The sequence below is a fragment of the Grammomys surdaster genome, unplaced genomic scaffold (assembly GCF_004785775.1).
Source record: "Grammomys surdaster isolate TR1022 unplaced genomic scaffold, NIH_TR_1.0 203, whole genome shotgun sequence".
Classification (NCBI taxonomy): Eukaryota; Metazoa; Chordata; class Mammalia; order Rodentia; family Muridae; genus Grammomys; species Grammomys surdaster.
In genome coordinates, this window is record NW_021604648.1 from 10,728,532 (window position 1) to 10,753,318 (window position 24,787).

Sequence of the window (24,787 nt, forward strand, 5' to 3'; positions counted from 1 at the left end):
TTCCCTTCATAAACCCAAGGAGAATTCTCACCTTTATCCAGAGAGCAACTCTGAGGGGGAAAAGAAACATTTCCCCAGTAAAAGTCCATGATGATCTCATAAGTTGGGACTGGAGTTTGCAAAAGCTTTATAGTCAAGATGGTGCAATACAATGGTATGAAAATAAAGCTGGAGTGCTCAGGGCTGCTGAACCAAAGAATGCCCCAGATTCTTCCTGCCTAGTTTTCCCATTGGGGAGCCAAAGCCACCAAGAGAAAAGAAAGCCTTCTGACCATCTTGCTCAGCTGAATAAGTAAGTTAACAGATATGTGAGGGGAAAATCTTACATGTGCACACACATACATACATACACATACTCACATGTGCATACACACACACACAGAGTATATTACCAAAAGAAATCAAGGAGAACTATTGGGACTCTAATGCTTTTTTAGCCACAATTATAGTCATCTCTGAATATTGGCTGGTAAATGCCACTAATACAAGGGAATATATATCATCAGAGGATATGTTTTATTGCATGTTTATTTTTAAATGTATGTACATTAGAAGCACACAAATATGAAACTCAATAAATATAATTCAGCATATAAAGGCCTGCAGACAGAAGTCACATATATTTAACTTTATAAAGCAGAAGAGACCTTTGACAAAGACCACCATACCTTCATGATGAAAACCTGAATAAACAAAGAATAAAAGGATCATACTTGAACATGATACACTTACATGTTCCCTTTAAAATCAGAACTAAGACAAATGTCTTATTAGTCAATATGGTACTCAAAGTCTTAAAGCAATAAAGCAGGAAAAAATAAAGATATTAAAATATGGAGAAAATAAGTCAAATTATCAAAATTTGCAGACAGTGATACTATAGTTAAATAAAACATGACTCCACCGGAAGGTTCTTAATGTCAGAAACAAATTCAGTGATATAACAGGATGTTAACTCAACATATAAAAAGCAGCTGCTTCTTTACACAGTAACAAACTTGCATAGAAAGAAAGCAGGAAAAGGATCCCAATCCCATTTATAATAGCTTTGTAATAAATAACATATCTGGTCTTGGAGTAAAGCTAACAGAAAAGGCAAAAGACCTCTATGATAAAAAAGTTTAAGACACTGAGAAAACAACTTGGAACATATACTAGAAAATGGAAAAAAATTCCCATAATCATGAACTGCCAAAATTAATACTGTAAAATGGCTGTATTACTAAAAGCAGTCTTCCAATCCAATGCAATACCCATCTAAATTTCAATAACATTCTTTGCAAAACTAGAAAAAAATCTAAAGTTCATGTGGAAACGGCACACAAAAACCACAAATAGCCAAAGTAACACCAAGCGTAAAGAGCTATGCTAGGGAAACCACGAAGTCTGGTCTCAAACTATTTCCTGAGCTATATAGTGATTGACTGGCTAGCTTTATGGCAACTTAACACAAACTGGAGTTATATAAAAGGAGGGAATGTCAATTGAGAAAATGCCTCCAGAAGATCCAACTAGCTGTAAGGCATTTTCTTTATTAATAATGGATAGGTGAGGGCGAAGCCCACTGTGGGTGGGGCCATGCTTAGAATGGTGGTCCTGGGTTCTATAAGAAAGCAGGCTGAGCAAGCTATGATGGGCAGGACCCCTCCATGGCTATACACTATGGAAATCAGTATGGAGACTTCTTGACAAACTGAAAATAGAGTTCTTGTTTGATCCTGTAATACTGTAATACCTTCCTGTGCATATGCACGTGCATGTTCACGAGAGTGCATGCATGTATGTGTGTGTCCATGCATGCATGTAGTGTGTGTGCGTGCATGTGTGTGTGTGTGTGTGTGTTTACCATCCTAACATAGAGAAGGGTGAAGGGTGGAGGAATGGAAGGAAGGGACCTTACAGAAGAGGAGAAAGGGAGAAAGAGAGGACAATAGAATGCATGTGACATGGAAGCCAGAAGTAGAAATCTTGGGGGTGGAAGGATCAGCAAGAGGGAGTTAGTAGGAGAGGACCCTGAAAGAGAGAAGGATGAATTAGAAGAAAATATAATAAGACACGTGTCTATAAATACCATAATGAAAGCTATCACTTTGCATGCTCACTTTAAAAATTATCAAAAAGATGGAAGAGAGATAGGTTAGCTTGGAAAATTGCTAAGTGGCACAGGAAGTAGTGAGAAAGACCGAAAATGAAGAGAAGAGGGAGGCTGGCAGAGGAAAAGGAGGAGAAGCGGTAACATTTGTATATCATCTTGAGTTTTACTTTACTTCCTATAATTCTGAAGATTCACAGAGATGGTAAAGAGAACATGTTCCCGTTATCCAGGTTTACAGACTTGTTTTCAATCGGCCCTGGGGATCTCTGACTGTTCACAGGACAGCCAAGTCAAGGGTACATCGATTTCTGTGCCTTGTTTCCTTTAACCTCATGCAAATCTATAGCTAACTCAAAACGGAACGATGAACTTTAAAACCTCCTAAAGCAATTCTATACTACCACTAGCACCACCATTTCAGGGAGTGGGAGGAAGCAGTGTTTAACACACAAAACCTGTCCTGTCTCCACAAGTCTCTCCCCTACTAAAGTCACCAACACACCACTTATTTTTTTATCATATAATCTATCTTCTGGTCTAACACACACACACAAACAGTTACTGTGGGACTCTCCTTTCCTTATTCATAACACAGCTTCTTAAACTGTGGGTTGTGATCCATATAGAGTGTCATAACTGGATAGATGTTGGGGTTGTAGAAAATGTGGCAATAGTAAAGATTTTTAAACAGACAACAACGAGCAATTCAAAACAAATGAATCCATGTATGTCCACCTACATGGCACCAAGTGATGTCACTGCAGCTGGATATATAATATGCATACTTTGCATAGTTTGTTCTGGCATGCTACCAAAGGCCAACAAATGTAGTCTTAAACACTTCCACGCAGACTTAAGACTCTAAGTCACTGACCACAGTGTTTTTACTACAGTGTGGCTTCCCACTCTTACGGACACATACTGCTTTACTCCCAGGCACTGATGCTCATGTCATAATACATAGAACACCAAGACTTCCGGCCTTTTCATACTGTCACTTCTCCACACAGAAGTGTGAATTAGTACACTTGTCTCAGGGTTACATTGTGTGAGCATATTTGGTGCTTCATTTGCTGGCTTGAGTTTCATTTAAAAAAAAATCATTCACTGAGTTTTGGTTTGGGATTACAACAAAATCTCCAACTGTTTCTGAAATGGTTCTGGACAGGTTTCTGTCAGTTGTGCCATATATATGTTGGGGAAAGAGGCATTGTTGACACCAATTCTTACAAAATTAAAATGTCAATCAATCCTAAATAGTGTCAAAGATGATTTAGACCTTTCAGCATCAAATATTTTGCCAACATTTAATCCTTAATGAGAAAATAAGCATGTGTAACTCATTTGTAAGTAAGTTTGCTTTCATTTTTAATAAATGATTGTGGGACTGTGTAAGGATATCTTGGTTCATGGCTCGGCATGGGCCTGGAACCCCAAGACTCCAAGGGAGAAACAGCAGGTGTTCAGCCACATCCCCAGAACTCGGGCCTGACACGCAGTCTAGTCTCCATGGACCTACATTGTTCAGTCACATAGGCCATTACAGCCCCTCCCAAAGTGCACAGGTAGAGGGTGTGATTACAGGCCTCAGGCCCTAGAGAGATTTACATACTAATGAAGGCCAGAGGGCAGAGCCAATTAAGCATTCCTCCTCAGACCCTCTCCCTTTCTCCCTCCCTATTTAACTCAGGTCTGCCCTGAGTTTCACGGGGGCGAGGGGTACATCCAGACCATCTACCATCCACCATGAAAATAAACCCTTTTGGAACCAAGGACTTTCTCGTGACACTGGAGCCTGCCATCGTCAAAGCCTCCAGCCTCTGGAACCTTAGACTATCTCCTGTTTGTGGGACCCGCCGCATGGAAAGCCTCTGGGACTCCTCCACCTCAGCCTTTTTTCCCACAAATGATAAGATTGTATATACACCAAAGGATTGTCTCTTAAATAAATTTCTTTATAGATTTTTCTAAGTAAGTGTTTGATTTTTATAGCTACTTAATATAGCCTTATAGTCAGAGTTACAAAAAAAATTGCTGCTGAAAATGATCATTGTGTAGAAAAAAAAAAATGTAGGATAACAAAAGCTCCAATCCAGAGCAAATCTCCCCCATAGTCTTTCTCAAGGACACTACAGCTGAGCCTTGAACAAAAACTTGGAGAAGCTGCTTTGAATGGATGAATGGATGGATGGATGGGTGGATGGGTGGATGGATGGGTGGATGGACGGATGTACTCCCCAGTCACAAGCTTGAAAAACTTTAAAACACTATGCTCCGTGCTGTTTTTCTGTACTTCAGAAGACCAGCTGTAGTTGTGCCCACCTTTCTCACAGGGCTCTGCAGAGCTACATGGCATCTCAGCTAAACCTGTAGCGGAGCGAGAGTGTGTATCACTTTACTCCAATGTTCTCAACCTATGAGTCATGACACCTTTAGGGTCACATACCACATACCCTCCATATCAGATATTTACATGATGACTCATAACAGTAGCAAAATTGCAGTTGCAAAGTAGCAACAGAATAATTTTAGAGGTGGGGTCACCACAACATGAGGAACTGAATTAAAAGGTAGCAGCATTAGGAAGGTTGAGAACCATTGTCTTAGTCAGAGAGCCGCACTAACTATTTGTGAGGTCTTCCCTGATTAATATCTTCAAATCTCTGAATTTCCACTTAAATGGAGGATAATATTTTTGCTATATGAAGGTCGTAGTATGGTGTTCATAAAATGCTGTGACTGATGCTAACTTTATCTAACTCTCAGTAAATATTTTTACTCTTCCATAGATACTGCTAGGTACTAACGCTCATGTCATAGTTATAACTGAAGGCAAGTGCCCTCCTCTAAAGATTGAAATTCGCTTGCATCCAGAAGAGCAAAAGTCACGTGGATAAATGATTACAGGCATAAAGATGATGAAGGGCTGGAGAGGTGGCTCAGCCATTAAAGTCTAGGCTCACAACCAAAATGTCAAGAAGGATGATGAAATAAATGGAGGGGCTGGCTCAACACAAAAATAATAAAGGTATTTAGGATGATGCTGTGAAAATCCTTCTCTCCCAAGCCATGTCACAAGACGCCTTGTTTGGGGCTTGCTTATATCCTCCATGGAGTCATGCAGTCACCATAGACATCAAATAATGAAAACATTAAAAACACTACCAAGCTAAAAAAAAAAATGGTAGACTGGGGGTACTGAAAAAGAGGAGAGAGAGATTTTTTATGTTCCCTGATAAGGAAGTTGTTTGTTCTCAGGACTGGGAGTGTCTTAACCTATTCTTAACCCAGGGTGGTAACTCTTCCTCAAAGTGTACAGCTGTCTGACAATATATTTGCTTTTGATGTGTCATGGATCATGAGGAATTCTCTGACAAACACTTCATACTTGGCTATCTCTGAGCCCAAGCAGTGGAGATACTAGCTAATACACTAGGCAGGAATAGATGAACAAGGTCCAGTTTTTAAGGAATATATTAAGTCGTGTGATCAAGCAATGACATTTGGGCTTCAATTTATGCACCTGGCCAATCCTCAGAATGGACAAGGAACCATCCAGGACTGTGCCACACACAAGCTCTCACCCCCACCTTGAAGAGCTTGTGGATTTTGTCTGCACTTTCACATGTGTTTGTTCTGCTTCTGCATGATCTTGCATAGCATGTAGGTATGCATAAAAGCAACAGAAGTTGCTTCTATATCCAAGTATATACCCAAGTATATCCCCTACATGGAGGATTAGCATAGGAAATAGAAGATAAGGAGATAGAACATAGGATGTGTCCGTGTTGTCCATCTAGGTATGGTATATGTACACATCAGGAAGGATGATGTGCTTCTCAGAATGAATCATAAGTTTGTAGTGCCCCATGAGTTTGTTCTCTTCCTCATTAGGACAATTAGGAACTGAATAATCTTGTTAACGCTTACTATGTGCCAGGCACTATATGTGTGTGTGTGTGTTGTGTGTGTGTGTGTGTCATATATATGCACATATACATACACATACATATACATTCTAAGCTCTTCAAAAAATTTTATCACTTAGTTATGAAAAAAGAAAACTTTCTTAAAGTGGTTTACAGGGCCAGCAAGCTGTCTCAGCAGAAAAAGACACCTGCTCTGTAGGCCTGACAAACTAAGTTCAATTCCAGAAATCCACATAAAGGTAGAGGGAGAGAACTGAATCCACAAGGTTGTCTTCTGAGAACTACATGAGTACAATAGCATTTGCATACTGAACATACATGTGCCCACATGTCATACCTACATCCATATATACATAGCCATAAGAGTAAAGTGATGCATATTATTGATTCTATTGTATACTCAATACAAGGTCAGCATAGAAAAAGCAAGGATGTAAACCTAGGTGCTACTGATTCAGAATTAGTTTTCCAAAATCAATTCAACATTACTATCAACATATTTGGTTATGGAAGAAAGACAATGTTATTATTGCCATTCCTAGAATGAAAAGATATATAGTACAGATCTTTAAGACAGTCTATGTTGAATTAGGTTGTACCATTACAGAATTTGTCCATGTAAATGGTTTTGATTTACTAAATTAGCCATTTTCCTTGCTTCAATCTTATATGTCAGGACCAACTAGCACGACCCTAGTCCCAGAACCACTTCTGAATAATGGTATCATTTCTGTGGGTCATTTAACATTTCTATCTTGCTTGCTTTACTGTATCAAATGAAAAAGTTGAGTAGAATGTTGTTTTATGCTCTTTTCCATTTCTATAGCAGCACAGGAGTTGTTCCTTCAACCCTTTGTAACTATGCCCTGTCAAAACCTGGACCATTCATCTCTGCCAAAGTTCACCTACTTTGATTTCCATCTGCCCCCAGGAACGTCCTATAATCTCTGCATTCTTGTATGCTAAGATAAAGAACAAGTTTTAAAGGTCCTCCTGTCCTAGTTAGGGAATTTGAGATGTACCCTGCACTCTTATGTGCTAAGATAAAGTGGAAGCTTTAAAGATTCTCCTTCCCTGGTTAGGGAATTTGAGATGCACCCTGGAGTGCTGGTAGTTCCTACCACATTACAATCTTTCAGCTGAAAAGGACCAAGTCACCTAGAAATCACTTCAGTATGAAACGATAACATTCAGCAGAAGAAATAAATGCTTGAGGGAACAAATGATAGAAGTCTTTGTAAATAGTACTCCATAATAATATTCTTTACTTATACTTCTCCAGTAGGAAAATTATCTAGACTTGAAAAGCAAATTTCAGAAGAGCACTCAAACTTTCCTTGGAGAAGCACTTTCCCATTTACTAGGGGCTGATGGTTTTTAAAGGATTGGGGGCAAGGAATACCAGAAAACACCAAAGTGCAAGTCCCAAGACACCAGGTCAACATGCACACATGCTAACGCTAGCTTTCTGAGCCTGGACTTACCCTGCTGGGAAGGGTGGTCTCTCAGGACCTTTCCAGATCAAAGTGGAGACCAGTGCACTGATGTTTCCACTTTTACTGTTTAATCTTCCATCTGTGGTTCCCTGCAGCACTGACCATTGTGGACACAGCTTGCAGCTGCTTTCCAGCATGCCAACAAGAGCTCTTCAGATGCCTCATGTGGATTCATGTCTAAACTTTGAGCTCCTCAATAAGGGAATACATGTAGCTAAAAACTTTCTCAATTGCTTCTATTTGAGGAGGGGAAAGACTTGAGAGGCAGCATAGGGCCACAAATGAGAAAAGTACTATGCACTAAGCTACCCTCTAGCTTCTCAACTTCTTGTAACTGAAAAATATCCATGGTTCTCATCCCCACTCTCTGGAAATTCTACCAGCTGTCCTGAGGATGCAAAAGCTGCAAGAGAGGAGAATTAATAATCTTGATACATTGACAATACAATGAAAAAATTAAACCCAAACATAGTATATAGTTGAAGAATTTTGTAACATAGATTATTGCTGTGTGTTAAATTTATGGTGTGTACCCAGTATGAATCCTAGGAAATCAGATAGAAAGGTTAGCTGAGGAATACAGTCTGAGCCAGGGAATGCCTGCTGTTCTCTAGAAGGTTAGACTCTAAATTATTCAACATAATGCAATGCACCAGTGATGCTATGACATTATTGTAGCCTCTCGAAGGGAGCAATCAATCTTCAAGTTAGAGGTAAGCCTGGCCTCAAACAATATGGCTTCCTCAAACCTATCTGTCAGGAGCAGTTCAGAATAGACATCCTGATGAAGCAGTAGAGGCAATGGGAGTCAGATCTTTCTTATACTTCTATGCTGTATTTCATGTCAGGGCCAATGATTGGTCTCTTGGCCTAAATATAGCCTTTTGAGTCTGTTTAATGCAAAATACCTCTGAATGGGGCTCCTGTGGAATATGTCACGTTAAGGACCTTCCAGTCTCCCAAAATATTTTTTTTTTTGGTCTTCTTCAAACAAGACACAATAAACCAAAAACTAAAAATAATTTTATTAGAGAAATCACAAAAGCAAATATTTGCTAATCATTTCCCTGCTCCAAGAATCCTAGTTTTTGTAGTTTTTATGGTTCCATCATTATCTTTTTCCTCCCTGGGGACTTTGAGTTACAAAATTTCTCAGAGACACATAGAGAAAAATTTCAGCCATCTCAAACTTTCATCAGATCCGTGAAATCTAAGCTGCTATATTTCATACCAATTTCTTATACATCTGTCATTAGAAATCAAGGCCGTAGTCCCAACACTTCCTGTCATGGAAATTGCTTCAACAGGCAAAGAAATCAGAATTTCCATGGCAAAAGTGTCCAGCTGTCACACAGCTTAGTTCCACACAAGTGACAACCCCTGTTACCAAATAGAAGGTTAGAAGATCTGTGACCAGAACCCAGCAAGCACATGTGTTCTCACTGTTAGCCTCAGTATCCTCTTTCCATGCAAAAATGAACCCTGAAAACCATTTCAGTAGAAATAACTAAATGGTTTGAAAAAGAAGTCCAATGAATGGGACTGCATATATGTCAAAATGAGAAGCAGTGCTTTCTATTGTTATGAATTTTGCAATTCATTAGACAGGGGAAAAAAATCTCAGTCTTCCATCACCATCTCCCAAAAAAGTAAATGTAAATTCTCAAGGACCAAAGTGGACTGTGAAGATGGCTCAGTGGGTAAAAGTGCTTTCTGTGAACTCATGGGGACCAAGGTTTGAATCCCCAGAACTCAGATAAAAGCCAGACACACAGCACAAGCATCCATAATTTCAGTGCATCAAGGGGAAGATGGGAAGTAGAGCCAAGATAATTTCCAGAAGTTCTGGGGTCATAAAACAACTAAAGGATCCTGTCTCAAAGTAGAAGGCAAGGACCAAAGCTTGAATTGTCTGGTGGCCTCGACAAGCATGCCTATATTTACCACATCTGACTGTGTACACACACATACACACATTCACACACACACACACACACACACACACACACACACCACATATACATACAAAATCAGATAAAGGACAAAGGAAGTAGCAAACATATTTCTTTAGAGTCATAGAGTATACTTATCACAAAACTGAAGAGTATACAAATTTCCAGATAAGTATCCTGTCTTTCAATGAACTGGTCTTCAACTGAGAGAACTTAGAGTTTGTAAAGTCTTCCTAGTTGTTTGTGCTAATTTCTACTATTTTGTTGGTTAAGAGATAGAAATATATCCATAGATTGAGGTTGACATATAAGAACATCTATCTTTAATTAATTAACTTAAACATTGATTCTCATTTGTTTGCATGGGGATGAAAAAAAAAAAGCTGGGTTTCCAGGAATTACTCCATGAATTTGTGAAAAGTGAAGGCATTTCACACTGCTTCTTCTAATAACAACAACACAAGAAAGCACTGTGCCTTTTAAATATCTAGGTCCTAATTCTTAGCAGGTCACTAAAAATAAAATAGGGACAAGTTTATTTCTAGTTTTATTTCAATGTGACACCAGCTGGAGTCATTTTGGAAAAGGGAACCTCTCTTGAAAAAATGCCCCAACCCAGATTAGCTTGGCCTGTGGGCAAGCCTATGGTACAGTTTCTTGATTGGTGTAGAAAAACATAGACCATTGTGTTTGTGAGAGGAGCAGACCTGGGCTGGTGGTCCTGGGTTCTATGAGAAAATAGGCTGAACCAGCCATGATGAACAAGCCAGTAAGGCACATGCCTCTGTGGCCTCCAGATTGGCTTCTACCTCCAGGTTCCTGATCTCTTTGAGTTCTTGACCTTACTTCTGTTGGTGATAGATTGTATTATGGGATTGTAAGCTGAAATAAACCCTTTCTTCTCCAAGCTAATTTTGGTCATGGTATTCTATAACAGCAACAGAAACCCTAAGACAACATCTTCATTGGTAAAATATCTACCTAAAGTCATGATGTGAAAATCAGATGAGCTTATATACTTAAGGAACTTAGTCAAACACAGGTTCACTATGTAATTATTAGCTGATGTGACTACTCACAGTGCTATGTTCTCAGTATCCCAAATAAAATAAAGCTCCACCCTCCAAAAGAATGTTTGCATTTCCATTCCCTGAAGTGATGGAGACCTGGTCCCTGCTTCACTATCTAATCTAGAGAAGCTGAACCTTACTACCTGTAGCCAGAGCACACTAGCAGGCTGAGCTTCCCTGCTCTTGAAACAGTGACTCATGATCAGGCGTTTTGGTTGCAGGCATTTAATATTGTTAATAGTCTGTGCTCAACAATATATCAGCCTGGAATTTATATGGCTATGGTCAGCTCTTCCATTGTGCTAAGGTGCAATGTCTCTTAAGAGCAATGCGCTAATTATTTTAAAGGAATGATGCCAATGATAGCAACAACTACTTGAATGATCTGCTTCCTTCTTTCTTATAGGGCAGTAATATAAAAATTTTTATCTAATAAGGCAGATTTTCCCCAGGTGATGAACTTTTGCCAAGGTGGAATGACTTTGGATAAGCTGGCTCTGCAGCCAACAGACAGAAGAGACCACTGCTGACCCTTTTACCCAAGAAGAGTAAGAAAGTTTGCTACCCTTGAGTCCTGTGGGACCCAGGAATGGAAACACATTCAAATACAAAGCAGGTACTGTCTTCATTAAGAAGATCTCCTCTATGATTTGCAATTGTGTTTAACCTACTCAGTAGAAGAACTTCACTCCTTATTGGTGCCCTGGTAAGAGTCAACTATATGTAGAGCTAAGTGTGGTGGCTCACACCTGAAATCCACTATTTAAGGAGCTGGGAAAATGGCTCAGTGGGTAAAGTGTGTATTGTAGAAGCATAGGGACCCAAGATAAACATAGTGGTATCCATGTGTGACCACAATTTAAGGTTGGGGCAAAGGATTCCCCAGAGCTCACTGGCCAGCCCATCTAGCCAAAACAGTGTGGCCTGATTCAGTCAGAGACACTGTTTCAAAAAATATGATAGGGAGACACTCCACAGAGATACTCCACATTGACCTCTGGCTTTTCACTCATGGATGAGTGCACCTGCATGTACACAGAGGAAGAAAGGGAGGGGGAGGGAGGAAGCGAAGGAGGGGGGAGGGAGAGGGAGGGGAGGGAGAGGGAGAGGGAGAGGGGGAGGAGGAGGAGGAGGGAGGGGGGAGAGAAAAAGAGAAAGATCTTTGTGAAAATTAAAGAAATGTTTTATGTTAGACACCTGACACATATAAAACTCATTATAATTGATTACTGTCCCCAAGGGGTTCACAGTGGATATACAGAACCAATCAGAAGGAACTGAAAGCAATTATTAACCTTAGTTTGTTTAATAACTTAATTCCGTTCCTTTTAAAACTCTGATAGTATCTGAGATGCTCTAAAAGGGACAACCAGACCTGCTGCCAGTTGCATCCTGTAGGACAGGGTAAGGCTTCCACCTTGTCCAACAGTTTTTCAAGAACATAGACCTGTAGCTCACATCCTCCCAGATCCTCTGTCCCTTCCTCTTTCTGTCCAATTCTCAACCCAGGCACTAAAACAGAGTGGTTTAGTACCTGCATTCTCTCCCTATACATAAACGTATCCAAGATGGCACCCAGCAAGAGTGGAAACTTAGCCCTAAAGCTTTCACTTATTCAGTGACACCCTTCATTTCTGAAGTTTGACTGGTACACACTTTAAAGCCAGAATCCATCAGGATTCTACTAGACTCGACAGAGCTTGAGCTTCTCTGTATCTAAACTTAAAATGAGAAAACTTGGGTGGTCCTAGCTGAACTAACCAAGTCTGTCTAGACAAGACACTCATTTTTCTTTCTAGATCATAGTGTTCTCATCTTTGAACTGATAATGCCTACCCAGTAAGGATACTTTGTCATCAAATGATAGATTTGTGAAAGCATTTTGAATGTTGTATATCTCCATACAGATACTATGTTAGAGGATTTTAGACTTTTCATTGTTTCCTTCTCTGTTGGGTATAGTCTACACAGCTCAAAAAAAAGTTAATGTTCTTATGCTGACCTATAGCCCTTACCAGATGGCTACACCCTTCTTGTTCAGGCCACTACCTCACGACGTACCATAATCTATCTGCACTGGTTCCAGTTCAGCTTGGAGGTGGGTGTCCTGTTTGTGAACCCTCTCAATTACACTTTGCTTCCAAACAAACAAATTATCAGAGACACTAACCTTCTCAGAGTTTAGGATTCAAAGCCTAACATTTGCTTTCAAAGGATGGAATCACATTTGGCTTATGAAAGGGTAAAACCCATGGAAGCTTTGAAAGCCCTAGGATGGCCTCATCTCTATAGAAGGACCAGAAATTCTGAGTCTTTGTATCCACAAAGACCTAGCTGGAAAATTAACAACAACAACAACAACAACAACAACAGCAGCAGCAACAACAACAAAATAAGTAGCTTGGCTCTGTACTTTGTAGCAGTTCATGTTATTTAGAAGCAATGGCCAAATGCAGTCTCAGGTTTCAACATCAAGTCGTGCCCACTGCTATAAATTTTTCATTGGGAACACATACAAAGCTGAGTCAGCAAAAGACAAAGTACACTCATTAAGTCAGGAGGAAAATTGGTCTGAGCTTCCAAGATCCTCACCAGGGGAGTCATGTAGGACACAAAGCAGAAGTTAACAACATACATGAAAGGTTACCAATTAAGAGTTCCTTAGAGACTTGGTTGAGAATTATTTGGGGAGATGGTCACATGGGCATGTATCTACTTTCAGAATTTCCAGAAGAAAAGCAGGTACCCAGCATAAGCTATTTGTATACTCTAGAGCAATGATTCTCAACCTTCCTAATGCTGTGACCCTTTAATACAGTTTCTCATGTTGTGATAACCCCCCCCCGCCATAAAATTATCTTTATTGCTACTTTATAACTGTGACTTTGCAACTGTTATGAATTGTAATGTAAATCTCTGCTATGTAGGATATCTGATATTCGACCCCTGTTGGGGTTGAGAACCATTAGTCGTCTACATGCAGGGAATTACTCTTATCATTTAGAGTAGTGGGAACCCTCCTGACATCCAGATGCTAGCCCAGGGCCAACACTTCAAGTAGGTCTTTTACACAAATAAGCAATTTCAAGCCTGCTGAATTAATTTTTTTCAGCTTCCTAGAAACAAAACCTCAAATTTGTAGTTAAGAATTGTTTGTTGATGGGTTGGAGAGGTGGCTCATCAGTTAAGAGTTCTTACCCAAGTTCTGTTCCCATCCGTATCAGGTGGCTCAGAACCACCTGTAACTTCAGCTTTGGGGAATCTGACACCTCTATTTTCTGTAGGCAAAATGTCCCTCATACACACATTTAATGAAAAACAAATATTTTTAGAAGATTAATCTCTAAATTCTTCTAAGAAGCATAACTTAGTGCTTCAAAATACCTTTATTCTGTGTACTTTCCCACGGTTGGTTTTTTTGGTGCTGGGAACTGAGGGAATAATCAGGTCCCTGAGGCCCTGCCTCTAAAGGCAATCAGATCAAGAGAGAAGATAAAGAGAGAAGATAAAGAGAGAAGATAAAGTGAGTACATAAAGATGGATGTCCTAGCGATGGGTGATGATGTCAGATGAGGTATGGGACCCAACACTGAGCCAGTTAGAGAAAGGCAAGACCACCCATGGTGGTGGACCAGGAAGAGCTGGGAAAGAACCACCATCTCCTGGGGGTTTAAAGACAGCAGAACGGGAGTGAGAGGTCAGTAGGAGTTTGACAAGAAGGGCAAATGCCACTGAAACGAATATCCAGTCTCAATTATGTAAAGCTCTCCATGATCAGTCAGTCCACTCCAACCTCTCTGGCCTCAGCTCCTGCAGCGTTGCTCTGACTATACTCCAATTGGCCACCATCTCTACTACTCTGAACTCTGAGTGCTATTCATCCAAAGCTCTTCCTACCATACCACCAGTTCTCTCGGAAGAACCTGGCTGCCTGACCTTTGCTTACTTCTGACTGTTAACATCACACTGCACAATAGTGATAGACATCTGTCTTCCTCACTAGACTCTGAGCCTCAAACAATTTCTAGTATGTAGAAAACAGTATTTATTGAATGAGTTAATACCTAATCTGATATTCAACTCACTAGGGCTGTTGTCCCTTTTACCGAAAATATTCAGAATTTAATAAAAGTTTCAATGAACTGCCACTTTACTTTCAATAAAGAACAACCAGCCATACTGCATTTGCATGTTAAACTAGAATTGTATGTATGACTATGGAACATTCTCAAGGACCTGAGCAATTCCCACTCACAATCATAACACCTTGGTCTCAAAGAGAAGAGACCTATGCAGAATCTATCATAGAACATGGGCCTTGGCCCAAGAAACAGGTCAGCACCAAAGGTCTAGTGTTCCAACAGTTCCACATAGGATGCTTCTAGAAGTTTAATATGCATATCTTGTACCTATGCATTGAATATCAGCCCAAAGCTTGCTTTTAGTTTCTGGCTGCTTAGAGAGTGATCCTGGAGAAAGTCTGAAGGAGAACGATAAAAACAAACAGATCCACCCACTCCTTACTCCCTTGCACCCCAAGCAAACAGCTGTGCTCAGTTGCATGGCGCTGCATCTGTCCCTAGCAGGATCTGACAGGTGGGGTTACATTTCCTCCACACCCTTGGCTCCTGGCCACTCTTTGGTTCCTGTAGGGAGGCAAGTGATCTTTACACTGGGCTCAAGTAACCAAGGCTAACTCCCCAGTGGCTTTCTCTAAGGAATTCCAGGTATAGGTCAGGTTTTCCCTGTGGTCTGAATAAAGCAGACAACACTACGGGAAACATAAACACAGTCCTAGAAACACACAAACAGACACTTGTATGTACCTTGCTCTTTTTCTAACTGGTTGTGGAGAAGAGGAACACAGGTTCTTGCAGCTTCCCGTCAGTGAGGGTTTGACCACCTGAGTTTCCCTGGTCTCCTGCCAAGAAACTCAGAAGCTGCTAGCTACAATGCCACCTACTAATCAAAAGAAACCATACAGTACATTGACCAAAGTCAGCACTCAGTGGGTGTCTAATCCTAGAATTTTAAACTTGATGTTAAAGATATGAAAAGGGGCCTTAGATAGTCTTTCTGGGTTTAAGGCTCAATCATTTTGCCAAAAGGAGACTTAAATGGTCTGTATTTGAAATAGCAAATAAGGGCTGGAGATGTAGTTCAATGATACAGTGTTCATCTAGCATGTGAGCAGTCCCAAGTTCAATGTCCATTCCAAATAAATAAATAATTTTCACACACACGGACATACACCAAACACATAATCAGTTGATGAATAAATAAAATAGAAAATAAGCTTAGCATATATTTACCTTTTAAAAAAATAAAATGGCTTTTTTTCTGACATCTTGGTGAGGCTGCAGTGGTCCACACTACTCTCTGAGTTTCGCCATGCTGCCCAAAGATGACAAGAAGAAGAAAGATGCTGGAAAGTCGGCCAAAAAAGACAAAGACCCTGTAAATAAATCTGGTGGCAAGGCCAAAAAGAAGAAGTGTTCCAAAGGCAAAGTTCGGGACAAGCTGAACAATCTTGTCCTGTTTGACAAAGCTACATACAACAAACTCTGTAAGGAAGTGCCCAGCTACAAGCTCATTACTCCAGCTGTGGTCTCTGAGAGACTGAAGATTCGAGGTTCCTTGGCCAGGGCAGCCCTTCAGGAGCTACTTAGTAAAGGACTCATCAAGCTGGTTTCAAAGCACAGAGCCCAAGTAATTTACACCAGAAGCACAAAGGGTGGAGACGCCCCGGCTGCTGGTGAAGATGCATGAGCAGGTTCAGTCAGCTGTACGTTTGGGAAAATAAAATTTTATTGAAAAAAAATAAAATGGCTTCGATGTGAGTCATATAAATTAAAACATAGATATCATCAGTTTTCAGTATGTCATTGTGATGCATATGCTTTGGCCCAGGAAGTGGCACTATTAGAAGGTGTGACTCTGCTGGAGTAGGTGTGGCCTTCTTGGAGATGGTGTGTCACTGTGGGTGTGGACTTTAAGACCCTCATCCTAGCTGCCTGGAAGTCGGCATTCTGCTAGCAGCCTTCAGAAGAATATGTAGAACTCTCAGGTCAGCCTGCACCATGCCTGCCTAGATGCTGCCATGCTTCTGTCTTGATGATAAGGGACTGAACCTCTGAACCTGTAAGCCAGCTCCAATTAAATGTTATTCTTTATAAGACTTGCCTTGGTCATGGTGTCTGTTCACAGCAGTAAAGCTCTAACTAAGAGTGATGTACCCTCCAAAAGCAATCTTGAATTAAATAGCAGTATCTACTATCTACATCTCCTTTCTTTACTATAACTCTTCTCCTATCACATTGCTATATTCCGCATCAGAATACCAGCTTCTCACTGTCTATGGGTATACCTGAAAAATATCTTTTATTAACCATTAGTTGGCAAAGTGTCCCAGGATTCTAGCAAGACCACAGTGATTATGAAGGTAATGTACATTATTTCTGAGAACTCTCCTTCTAATTAGATAAGCAAGAGACTGACAGACTGACATTAAGTGTGTACTCAGTAAATAATACCTATTCTGGGGACTAGAGTATGACTAAGCAGTTAAGAGTTCCTATGCTCTTGCAGAGGACCCAGGTTTTATTCCAAGCACACACTTGGTGGCTTACAACCATTTGTAACTACAGTTCCAGAGGATCTGAGATCATCTTCTGACCCCCACAGGTACCAGATGCACAGGTACCAGACATTCATACATCAGTTCCTTCCATCTACTGTGTGGATGAAACTCAGGTTATCAGACTTGGCAGCAGACAGTACCTGCTGAGCCATCTCCCTAGGCCCAGTATTGACCCTTAAGTGGGCTGCCAAGCTGCTGCCTCATCGCTTGTAGTTTATTGTCTCCTAGATACTCCCTGAACTACTTAATCCCCATTATTATTATTATCTCTCTATAGAAAAGTCTCCCAAATGTTTGCGACATGCCCTTTTTTAAATATTCTTTTGTGTAGTCTCAACACTGTACAAGCTATGCATCCTATGAGATCTGCATCTAGAACTCAGTTTGTAACCTACTATACTCATGAGCAAGAAGACAAGATGCCGTTAGGACCCAGGTAGGTACTAAGTACTTTGAATTGTCTTCTGATGATCCAAACAATGGGCTTTGAGGTCAGATGCCTGAGGTCAAATCTCTATTCCTTCTCTTGTTAGCTACCTGACCTTGTGCAACTTATCTGTGCCTCAGTTTCCAGGGAGTGAGACAAAAAATACTATCAGTAACAAACTGCTTTCATAATTAACAAATGTATGTAGGTCCATGTTTAGCATACTATCTGATACAAAGTAAGTGCTAAATAAAGTTCAAATACCACTATCATCATCTGCTTTCATTGTGGGGTAGAAAAAAAGCATTCTGAAGCCATCCGAGATAATGTATTATGTGCCATTAGCAACGCAACACATCCCAGCTCAGGTGAAATGCATTTAGAGTAACTGAGGATGAATCCTACATAACCAGTAACGATGCCTTGAAAGCATAGATGCACCGACTTACAGCATTCACTGATGAGTGTCTGTGACTTTAACTGCTCATGAGTTGCTGTGAATGCATCAGACAGAAACTAGTTAAATCAGAAATGGCCCCAGATTGTTATGAAGCAGCAAGTCTTTAAATGATGACTCTTGGCCAGCCACTGAGCAACAGCATCTGTTTTAGCTGATTTTTATTAAATATACAAACTTATCCAAGTCTCTTTGCAACCTTGAGAGGCAGATAGGACCATAGCCATTTTAAGAACTCATGGAGATTATAGGATATGGTAACAAGTTAGGATTTGGGGACAAGATGAGTCCCCTGAACATACCCACAATGACAAAACTGAACCAATCTTAGCATACATTTGGAAAGCATCAAACTATACTTCCAAAATTCAAATGACTAGTTTAAAACCAACAGTGGTAATGAATCTGCTGTAAAGAATCTAACTTGCCACATCTACCTTCATTTCCATGCAGATCACTGGCAGGCAGACCAGAGCACAGATCTGACTGAACAGCTTCTTCTGGTCTGGGCTCCAGCTCATGCCCTTAGCCTCACAGCCCTGTGTTTTAACCAAGTGACTCAGCCAGTGGCAGGAAAGACCAGGCGCCTGTGGCCATGAATAATGGCAGCATAAAACACATCTGTCTGATCGGAGCTGATGGTGTCAGTTCAGTTCTGTGAAAAATGTCACAGTAAAACAATGCTCCCATAAGGGGAAAAAGAAGAGCCTGTTCACCCAGGAGCCAAATGATGCCTTTCTTTCTCCTCTACTCAGACAAGTGTGGTATTGCTTACAAGGTCTTTCTGTGTGTGCATATGGGCTTCCACTCTTGTGCTTCCATACATGCCGGGACTCTACTCCAGGCCCTTGTACATGCTACGTAAGCACTTCACCTCAGAGATACATCCCCACTCCCACAACTATTTCTTGGTGAATTTATAGAAGGAAGACTCAGGAATATGAAGCCAAATCTAATGTCTATTGGCAGCCACCAAGAATGGATAGTGTGCTGTAAGGGGCTGGGGAGATGCTCAAAGGTCACATGCTTACCTTCCAAGCATGAGGACCAGAGTTAGGATGCTCAGAACCCACATAAATGCTGGTTGGGCACCAGCCTCAGAAGCAAGAGAGAGGAGAACCTCGAAAACAAGTTGGCTAGTGAGATTAGTCGTGCCTGCGAGCACTGGGTTTGATTTAGAGATCACGCCTCATTTGATACAGTGAAAGAATGATTAAGCGTGTTTCCTGACATCAATGTCAGGTCTCTACATGCATGTGCTCTCACGTATGTGTGATACACACACACACACACACACACACACACGTTTGTGGGGTAGGAAATGCTTTCATTTTAGCCATGGGTTCTCTCAATCATTGACGAGAGACGACACCTATGAATGTGATTTGGGAGGTTTACATTCAAAGAGACTTCATTGCAACTGTCACGGGGGCACAGCACCATGTCTCAGCAGAGCGATTCATACATTGTTTCATTTGTTCATTTATGGTTTAATTTAAAATACTTCACTAAGCTTCTCCGGAGTGCCAGTCTCAGGATGCAGCATTGAAGAGCACGGCCTGAGCCGTCAGAGCCTCAGACTTTCCTACATTGGTCTTTTCTTTGCATCCCTGTGCTGACCACGGCTGTGTTCTCTCTCTTGTCTTCTGTAACTTCCTTTCACTCTGCAGTGCTGTGCTAGTCAAGCAGGGTCATGTGCCTCTCCCACATTCTGCAAGAGTTCTATCACATGGCCAAGTGCCCAGGGGGCACTGTAGAAAAACACTGTACTTAGTAACTTAGCAGCAAATACTTAATGAACCACATGACTTCATTGTGATTTTTTTAAAACCCTGCTTTTATTATATTTCTATATACCTAACATTCCAAAAATTAACCCCCAAACTATTCTCTCCCCCCAACATTCTAGGGGGTTCTAGACTAATAGCTAACAATTAAGTGACTAAAAACAACTGCCCTCTAAACAGCATGTCAGGTGAGGACTGTCACAAAGCTGTCATCAGAAGCTCAAAACAACAGAGAGTAGGACCATTTTCCCACTACCTGATTCATTTGAGACGTGAATAGAAAATAACCCAGAACCAGACCTTTAAGATTGCAAGAAATCTCATCTAGTCCAATTCCCCAACTGTTTAAGTAAAGAAGCCCAGATTCAGAAGGAAGGAGAAAGCCCAGTTTGTACAATTTTTCTTCTGTGAATACAGAAGTAATAGCCAAGCCACTGGCTTCCCACAGCAGGTCCCATTGGTCTATCTCCCCAGTCTGTCAATGAATTCGATGAATGCCCAAGAATGCCCCTTGAGGTCATGGCTCATGGCTCTCAGTCTTCACCAATGTGCTCCTGCCCTTCAAACTGTTCTTACTGATTCTGCCTAGCATGCTTCTGCCTGGCTTAGACAGCTCTCAGAATTTCCTGTATAAATACATAGTTCCCTTGAAGGTCAAGTCTGCCTTCACACTGTAAAACAAAGGAAATACTCAAATCTTCTGATCAGGATTTTAAGATTAAGTGTAGATGCTTCGGTCCTTCTTAGAAGGGGGAACAAAATACTCACAGGAGGAAATACGGAGACAAAATGTGGAATAGAGACTGAAGGAAAGGCCATCCAGAGACTGCCCCACCTGGGGATTCATCTCATACACAGTCACCAAACCCAGACACTATTGCAGATGCTGGGCAGTGCTTGCTGACAGGAGCCTGATATAGCTATCTCCTGAGAGGCTCTGCCAGAGCCTGACAAATACAGAGGGGGATGCTTACAGTCAACCATTGGACTGAGCATGGGATCCCCAATGAAGGAGTTAGAGAAATGACTGAAGGAGCTGAAGGGGTTTCAACCCCATAAGAAAAACAACAATATCAACCAATCAGAGCCCCCCCCCCAGCTCCCAGGGACTAAACCACCAACCAAGGAGTACACATGGAGGGACCCATGGCTCCAACTGCATATGTAGCAGAGGATGGCCTTGTCGGTCATCAGTGGAAGGAGAGACCCTTGGTCCTGTGAAGGCTTGATACCCCAAGGTGGAAGTGGGTGGGTGGGTGGGTGGGGGAAGCACCCTCATAGAGGAAGGGGGGGAATGGGATGGGGGTTTCCAGAAGGGAACCAGGAAAAGGGATAACATTTTAAATGTAAATAAAGAAAATATCTAATTTAAAAAAAAAACTATTAACCACCAAACAGGCTTGGATCTTTAATTTTAAAACAAAAAGGAAGGGAGGGAAAGAGGAAGGGGGGAGGAAGGGAGGGAGGGAGGAGGGAGGGAAGGAGGGAGGGAGCACACTTGTGTATAACTCAAGTAATAAATAATAAGTAACATGTAACACTCGGTTCTCATGACTGACTGACAGAGGAGAGTAGTAATATAGTTTGGTTTCGAAATGTCCCCTGAAGGTACCAAGTGCTTGGTGATACCACTGGGGCATACTGGAACCTTTAGGAAGAAGGATATGTACAGCTCTGTGGATACGAGTCCTCAGAGGGTCTTAAGGGCACTGACTACTCTTCCACGGGACCCAGATTAGAGTCCCAGAACTCATATGACAGCACACAACCATCTGCAACTCCAGTTCCGGGGGATGTGATGCCCTATTCTGAACTCCAAGGGTACCAGGCATGCATACACTCACATACATTACACTAATTACGAGAGGGGGAAGGAGGGAGGGGGAGCAGAGAGAGAGCAGTAAGAGTGTTCCTCTTCCAGCAGACTCTAGTTTGGCTCCTAGCACCCACATGGTGGCTCACAACACTCCAGTTCCAGATGGTCTGACTCCTCTCCTGGCTCCTATGGCTACTTCATGCATGTGGTACACAGATATACATGCCAGCAAAATACCCGCCCATAAAATAAAAGTAAGAAATCTTTTAACCTTTATTTTAACAAGGAAGTAGACTATGGCCATTCGTTAAAACTTAAGACCTCGATGGTGTTCACTCGCAGAGGAAACTGTCTTCTCCTCTAAGGTACACTCCCACCATCACACACTGCCTTGCTACAGGCCTAGAAGCAATAGAGGACAATGAACATGGGCTGAAACCACAAACCAAACAAGCCCTCTTCAGCTGATCATCCTCGGTGTTTTTGAGTGACAAAAAATCTATGGTAAGGAGGTCATCATCTGCAATTTACAAAAGAGGAGGGAGATTGGCTCAGGGAAGCCACTGCTGGCATCACTGGCTTGGAGTTTAGGGCCCAGGCTGCTACCCCACCACCACCACCACTGCTTCACTGTTCTGCAAGCAGCAGATCACTGTGCACAAGGTGCTAATTCATTCATTCATTCATTCCACAAATGTTTATTGAGTAAAGACTGGAATGAGCCTCTTAAGGGACAGAGCGATCATTCACAAGCCAACGGTCAGGTCTAACGGATCAGATTCAGACAATCAATCTTTCATTAGACCCCAAACCATTTCTAGCATAAAGCAAACAGAACTCCTGCCTCACCCAAGCAGTAGCAGCTGAGTGGATTAGGCAGGCTTTCTGGAGTGGGGCTGCTACTGAGAGAGAGGCAATGTCAGTCACTGATCCCCCAGAATGATGGACATTCCTGACCATACATGTCAATAGGACTTCTGAGATGCTTTAACAGTGCCTGGCACTTAGTGAGAGCTCAATAATGGCTGGCTGGCTGGCTGGCTGGCTGGCTGGCTGGCTGGCTTGCTTGCTTGCTTGCTTGCTTGCTTGCTTGCTTGCTTTTTACCAGCCCTGGCTTGTCTTTACAGAAGAGCACAACGTAGAAGGGTTTTAGAATTAGAAACTAGGTTTTAATCCCAACTGCGCCAGTGATTAGCTGTGTTAGAATACAAGAACCAATCTTTCTTAGCCTCAGCATCTCAGTTATAAATGAAGTCTAGTGAACCAACCTTGAGAGAATTTAGGGATGCATTATATAGAGAACAGTGTCTTGTCCATAATAAATGTCCGGAGAAGAGAAATCAGCACCGCCCCTCCTCCCTCACTGAACCTCTCTTCTCCTTCCTGGACACTTTTAGTGGGTCCAAGGATCTGATTTCAAATGTATGCCAGGAATGATTAAGGGCAGAGATGAAAGAAGTTGAGGGCTGGGTGTTAGAGAGCTCCAGAAACAGAGTCAAGATCTCAGCCACTTTCAATTAGCTTGCCTTGTCCTGTCTTCTCCATCCTGCAGACAGCAGGATCAGCGTTTTAGCCAGAAAAGGCTATCAAAAGGAGAGATAGTTGGACCCACCAAACTGAAAGTTTGGACCCACACGACCCTCCAGCTGTGTATCTGAATCCCTCAGGTTTTCTCTGCACTCCACTACTAGGGTGTAGGGTCAGAAATCTGTGATTCAAAGTGTGTGTCTAGGCTTCCCTCTCAACCCGGAGCCCACAGCCTGGAGTCCTGGAAGCCGCTGGTCACACACTAACCCTTGGTGAAAATGAGAACTTTTCAACGATGCAGGAAATGGAGCCCCTCGTAGCCAAAGGCGACTTATAAAAGGAGGAAAGGGGAAAAGGAAAAGGGAGGAGGCACTGTGAGCGCAGAGACCCACTTCCTACCCCACTTCCTACCCCTTTCTAGGGCTACTGGACGGGGTCTTACACCCTGAAACACGCGGTGTTGCAGTTTGAAGCTGGCAAATCCCACCCATGTGACTTAGCTCGCTACGAAAAGAGATCTGGTTGGGTGTAGAGGAAACTGTCCCAAAACAAATCTGATTAATTTTCAAACTAGAGCTCTCCGGTCCTTAGCTGGCTCCCCCTCGCTGCGCCTGGAGAAAGGTCTATCCTCTGCTGGTCTTCACCTGAGCACCCTGCGGGCAATTACTCCGCGGCCAGGTCCTGCCAGCCTCCAGCCACAGGTCTGGGGTCAAGCCTTCAGAGTACCACCCCCAATCCGGTCGCAACTGCCTACCTGGTGTCCCTAGCTCCGCGGACACACGGCGGAGAGGGCAGCAGAAGTAACTCTTTAACTAAAGGAGAAACTGAGGAATGAAACTTGTTGGTTGCCGACACCCGGTGGTTCACGTTGTAGCAGTCAGGATAGCAAGGACAACAAAAATCCCTCCACCAACTCCTCCAGCTACACCAAGACCCAGAGCAGGACCTGAAAGCAGTCTCGGTGACACCGTCAGTGGGCAGAAAAGTCACACCCAGAGCGCGTCTCCGCCCCAACCTCCCTGGCTGTCGCTGCCGGAGCTCCGGCTGCCCGCTGTACCTCCCAGGCTGCCAGCCTCTCTGCCGCCCAGCGCTGGCAGCTGTTGCGCCGCCCAGGTGTCGCCGGCTGCTGTTCGTGGCGGGAGGAGGGGAGGGCAACGCGGGACCTTCCCAGGAGCACGGAGCTCGCCCCGCCCGCCCTCGCCTGCCAGGCTGCCTCCCGTGCTCAGGTCCCTGCGTTTCTCTCTCGCTCTTTTCCAGGCCTCCTTCTCTACTTATCAGTGAAGCAATCGAGCTTTAATCCAAAATAACGGAAACTGTGCTTTAAAAAACTGTCCCAATGCCTGAAGGGCGCGGATACGCGGATACCTTCCGTCTGAAACGTAGGGACAGTCACCACCGTGCAGGGAGAAGAGTTGCCTCGCAATCTGGCAAAATGTTCTAACCCCGGCCATCAGTCTCTTTATACAGATAGCTAGGATTAAATAATGTGATACTTTAAAAGTAGCAGTGAAAAACGGGGAGGGGAGGGGGAGGCAGAAGGATTACCTTGAGTTTGAAGCTAGCCTCTACTAGAGAATGAGACTCAATACAA

The 24,787-nt window shown here is 42.4% G+C and overlaps 1 protein-coding gene and 1 pseudogene across 5 annotated transcripts in view; one reads left to right on the forward strand and one right to left on the reverse strand.

The window, feature by feature from the left end:
• Positions 1-24,350, reverse strand: part of Sytl2 (synaptotagmin like 2) — a 115,395-nt gene extending 91,045 nt beyond the window's left edge. For 4 of the 5 annotated variants that reach the window (XM_028770572.1, XM_028770571.1, XM_028770573.1 and 1 more), the window contains exon 1: positions 23,951-24,350. The gene's annotated coding sequence lies outside the window, so the exon portion shown is untranslated. The remainder of the gene's footprint in view (positions 1-23,950) is intronic. The other variant, XM_028770568.1, reaches the window with a different exon arrangement.
• Positions 15,908-16,311, forward strand: LOC114623858 (annotated as a pseudogene).
• Positions 24,351-24,787: the final 437 nt, after the last annotated feature.